The sequence below is a fragment of the Galleria mellonella genome, unplaced genomic scaffold, assembly GCF_026898425.1.
Source record: "Galleria mellonella isolate WM207_F2 unplaced genomic scaffold, CSIRO_AGI_GalMel_v1 utg21, whole genome shotgun sequence".
Classification (NCBI taxonomy): Eukaryota; Metazoa; Arthropoda; class Insecta; order Lepidoptera; family Pyralidae; genus Galleria; species Galleria mellonella.
Window position 1 is genome coordinate 1,427,490 of NW_026442037.1, and position 5,821 is coordinate 1,433,310.

A 5,821-nucleotide genomic window follows, 5' to 3' on the forward strand; every position below is an offset into this window, starting at 1 on the left:
CAGGGATAAAAGTAATATATGTCCTTGTTTTTGTATGTTTACTAATTTTTTTTTATTTGGGTGAAAATGGAATGATAACCCCGCCCGCGTTATCGGTATACACCGACGAGGCACCAGTGGAAGATGATAGGTGAGAATGAATGCAAGTCATTTGGCCCACCATGATGAATTCGTCGAGAATTAACGTTGATGGTTTCCAGAGGGAATCGCGTGCAGGTCGACCTGAAAGGGTATATTGCTAGTAACACGGCTATTAGATCTCATCACTAACAATCCCTTTCCCCCTATTTACTAAATTTAAAAATGATTGGAGTGAAGTGTTTTTTGGCGAATGTATCTTTCATCGAAAAACGTTGATATTCTATCATAAAATACACTTTTAAAAATATATATTTAGATTTCATTCTGTATAGTAACTTAACCTTAAATATAGTAAAATATTACATTTATATTATTTATTTCTAGGTTTGCATACAGTAATATTACAAATATAACTGCATGCAACCCTACCACTATTAAAAGAGGCAAGTCATTAGTTGTTATTAGTCCTTAGCAGCGGCAGCACAAAACAGCTAGGGGTGTCACTTTTTCTTTTTTCTATCATATCATAATCATAGAAAATAGACAATGTAAATATTATTATATTTTATCTTTTCAAATCACTTACCGCTTTAGAAGAAAGCTACCGTTTTCCCCGGCCACGAATACGTGGTATAATTAAATTCTAAGTATAGCACGCTTACAAAGATTTCAGAGTAAAGACTTGATTAATATGAGCACGGTGTAGCAAGTAATTATCTTGTCAGAATTGTTATGAGTATGTATACATACACTATTATTTTAATTAAAATGCGAGATTATTAAAGAATGTACATAATATTTGGAAAATTCGTTTTCTTTGATCTATAAATAAAATATAACTCTCGTTATTTTCACAGCAATGGGTATTAGCTATTATATAATGATAATGAAAGTAAATGATTTTAATTAAAAAAGATATTGTTATAATCGGCTTACAGCTTGCAAAAATATTTTAATATTGCACGCTTTTGTTCACAGAGGTCGGAATGTAACGGGGAGAGGTCGAGTCGTTGGGCTTCCAATAATAGGGTTGAAGACAACGATGGCGGGCTCATCCGTCATACTCGTGAACGGGTGCTTCTTGTAGTTTTTTTATGTACGAGTATATGAAGTTTGTGATATTTAATGTTTACATCCACATTTTTTTTTTCGTTAATTCAAAAGGCAATAACTGAATTTATTGCCTATTTTTCTCAGCTGAATTTACACTATACTGGACGATAGATTCATAAAAAAATTGTATTAAAAATGCTTATACGTAATTAAGTTTAATTGAATAAAAAATATTTTTAATTGATTATTTATTTTAAAGACACATATACAGAATGTTACCTGATAGTATGTATATAATTATTAGAATTCAGAAAAAAATATGTCTAGAAAACCGAGAAAAATTAGTCCGACTAGGATTTGATATCAGGGCATTTATACTCAAAGCAATGTACTAACTACAACTCTATGGTACACATATATTTTTTTTATAATTTGTCGTTTACTTGATGCAAAGTCTAGATCAAGGATATAGTACTTTTTCTTTTTTTATGCGTCTTAGAAGGGTAAACAAGCTGACGGTCCACCTGATGGAAAGTGGTAACCGTCGCCTATAGACATGAGCAGTACCATGGACATAACAGAGTATACTGTTTCGCCTATGATACTCCCCATGCGTTGCCATTCCTGAGGACTCAGGTGTTATTCCTATGTACCCAGTAAATTCACGCCATATACCACCTTTCAAACCGAAACACACCCATGCGAATACAATTGCTTCACGGTAGAAACACGAATGGGGTAGAGGTGTCCAAGCAAACGACTTTTGTACAATTCTATTTGCAAAATGATAACTGTGGCCTATAGACAAAGATGACTATTATAGCCTTCGTATCCAGTAATTTTACTGCCGTATCTCATGTTGCAACCTTTAAATCAAGACACTTAAGTAGATTACCAGAGGGAAACTTTGTACAAAAGTCGATTGCTTGAGTACTTCTGTCCCATTCGTTTTTCAACCGTGAAGCAGTTGTGTTTGCATGGCTGCGTTTCGGTTTGAAGGGTGGGATATGGCGTGAATTTACTGGGTACAGAGGAATAACACCTGAGTCCTCAGGAATGGCAACGCATGGGGAGGTATCATGGACGAAACAGTATACTCTGTTATGTCCATGGTACTGCTCATGTCTATAGGCGACGGTTACCACTTTACATCAGGTGGGCCGTCAGCTTGTTTCCAATTCTAAGTTGTATAAAAAAAAAGATAATATAAAGTAACGAAGACGACTTTAACTTGAAATGAAAATGTGGTACATACTCGTAATGTGGTAGTATCTTTAACAATGTATATATTAACGCTAAAGTAACATTTTCTGATAACGTTTTCGAACTTCCAGCCATTATTAACGAAGGTTAATCTACCTAAAAAATGAATGTGTTCAACCCCTATTGCGATAAAATATGGCGCGGTGCGCCCTCATTACGCCGCTGATACGGGGCTTGTACACCATTATAGTGTTGCCAGGATGTTGATTCGGAAAATTATTTCTATCAGGTACACTTTATTACGCTCAAAAGAGCGATTTTATAATTGTCAAAATTTATATTTATATTTTAGTAAAAAAATAAATTAAAACACATTTATCAATGAAAAAATGTTTCATAGACACAAGATTTATTATGAAATATTTGAATTTAGAACGTGGAGTTGTGTCACACAAGATTAACACTATACTTTAGATTATATAGATAGGGTATCTCCATAGAAATATTTCGAGAAAAACGGATAAACTTTTTCATACAATTTTTTCGTGATAAATAGTTATAAGTGATTCTTTTATAACTTCTATATTTATATTGTCTTATAAATTCTACGTCTTTTTAATACGTAAACTCATATTTTATATGTTAAATAATACGTCAAAATATATTTTCTGCGTAAATATATAGAATACTAATAAAAAAAAAAAAACGCTAATTTGATCATTAGCTGACAAAAAGTTGACCTGTTTTTGAGACTCGATCTCAAAACTCGATCTATATAATAGATTATAAGTACTATACATATGGAGCTAACAGAAGAGTGAATTTTATCAATTGCAAGAAGAATTATTAAAAAAGTGTATGTATGAGGTATATATAATTAAAATCTATTCAGATTTGGTGATAGCAAATGAGTCGATCTAGAAAACGAAATCCCTAAAAGTCCATTTCTAATACAAACATTTTTATAATGTATTATATGCAGACCCTCTTCCTTTGAAGTCGGTTAAATTCAACAATGTCGTTCCGGTAGGTACCCATAATCTGTAATATATTTTACCCAATAAATCTAAAAATAATAGCTGCACGTACCTACTGGGTTATTATCTTTCGATTATGGTGGAAAAGGAAAATCTATTAGATGTTTTATGTGATATTAATATACATAGATGTAAAATTTTAGACTTAAATTACAAGGTTACACCCAAAAGTGTATTGTATTAAAATTAAAAAAATAAACTGTAATCATACGACAGAAGATGAGTGGAGGCGATGATTTTTCATAAATATAAAAATCTATTTAGACTATAATCATAAGCGTCTAAGAACCCGATGGGTCGTGCCCTTCTCAGAGCTGTCTAGAGTCCACCTGCTACGATGCAAGCAAGTAAAAGATATATCTGATATATATATATATATATATATATATATATATATATATATATATATATATATATATATATATATATATATATACATATAGATTTATCGAGCAAGAATGAATGGAGATGTCGGTAGGGGCCGCTCTAGACGGACGTATGTCGACCAAATAGGCGACGTGCTGAAGAAGGGCCAAATTAAAAGCACCCGTACCCGGCGAGCGTGTATGAAAAGATTGATGAATGTGGAAGAAGCAAAAGAGGTTTGTTTGAATCGAAGCATTTGACGTTCCATTGTTTCTGCCTACCCTAATGGGAGACAGGCGTGACAGATATGTATGTATGTATGTATGTATGTATGTGTATGTGTATATATACATACATACATAGGCCAAGTCGCCCTGGAAAATAGTCTTAAAGAACAAGTACTGTCACGCCATATTTTTTTACAAAATTTGTAAAAATATTCCATTTAGTAATAAATATAACCCAACTAGATAGAAATGATTAAAGCCACTCTAGTTTCTGTTCGTGCATCTTAGATTTTTTTTATATCAATGTTAATGTAAGTTATTTTATCAACGTAATAAAAAAAGCCTTTTTAAACTGCTTATGAAAATCCATTATTTCTAATTTGACTGTACTTTTTTTGTATTCTTTTGTATATTTCTTATATATTTCCCTGTCCTATACTTGGATTGTACAGGAAAATTGTCAAGAAGTATTATTAATTGAGCAGGGACAGAAACTTGTTCAAAAGAATTTTTCTGATGAAAAAGCTCACAAAGAGATGGTTTGATAGAGGAGCCAGACAGAGCTCATTCTTTATACTAAAAGTGATTGCGAAATCTATTTATGTAGGTCACAGATTCAATACAAGGTTGTATCAATCAAAAATATGGTTTCCACTGTGTTGGCTTATACAAGCACTTCTTCACATATCTATTGAAAGTGTTTACTTCCAGATATCCATGGTACTGCTCTTGTCTATAGGCGACGGCTACCACTTTTCATCAGGTGGGCCGTCAGCTTGTTTGCCAGTTGCATAAACAAAAGTGGATCCAACTGTTTTTTTTTCCAGTATAATTTTCTCTAGGAGGGGGAAAGAAATTGTTAGCAATGGAGTTTGACAGCACCATTGCTAGCAATATGCCTTATAAGGTTGACCTCCACGTGGTTTCCCCTGGAAACCATCATGAACAATTCTTGTTGTATTCGTCACGATGGGCTAACTGACCTGCTTCATCCTTACCTATCATCTCTCACTGGTGCCCCGCCAGCGTATACCGTTAGCGCAGGCGGGGTTACCATTCCATTATAATCCATTAAAAAAAGCATAATTTTCTCAATTGGTGTACCCTCAACAAAATCATACTTTATGATTTTGTTTGTTTATGACGTTCTCTTTAAATAATTAAAATGTATTTACATAAGACACCCTTACTAATATAATAAATGTGAAAGATTTTGTTTATTTATTACCTCTTAACGCTTGAATCAATCACTATTAAATTTGGTATGTAGATTAAGAAGTAGGTAATTTATAGCAATATATTTTATCTATATATTTTAGTTACAATATTTATATACTGGTGTGTTAAGTGTGTTATCCAAAAAAAAAAAAAATTGCCTAACAAACTTTTAACATATTTTAAAATAAATATCTGACCTATATGGGTGATATCAAAATGGGTAATGACCTTTTATCCGACATCAATATTTAGGTACCCAATATATAGACATCGGATCGGTATTCATATTATCCATGTCTACTGTAGATAACTGTATGGGATGAAGGCTACTTCGTACCATACACGCAGACGGAGTTGCGAGTAAAAGCTAGTAGTCATATAAGTAACTTGATTACACTACAATATTTGACCCATTAATGGCGTACCCAAAACAATTTGCATACCAATGGCGCTCAGGGTTTTACCCCGTCTTTCGTCAATCGCCGGGTAATTAATCTCTGTCTCTGAAAACAACAGCTAATGGTCTTCTTTGTCTCAACTTATTTACAAGACAGTGCGATGCTTGCGTGGCATTTCGTACAATGAAGAATTGATGATATCATCTTTTTATATTAAAATTATTTAAAGTATAAAATA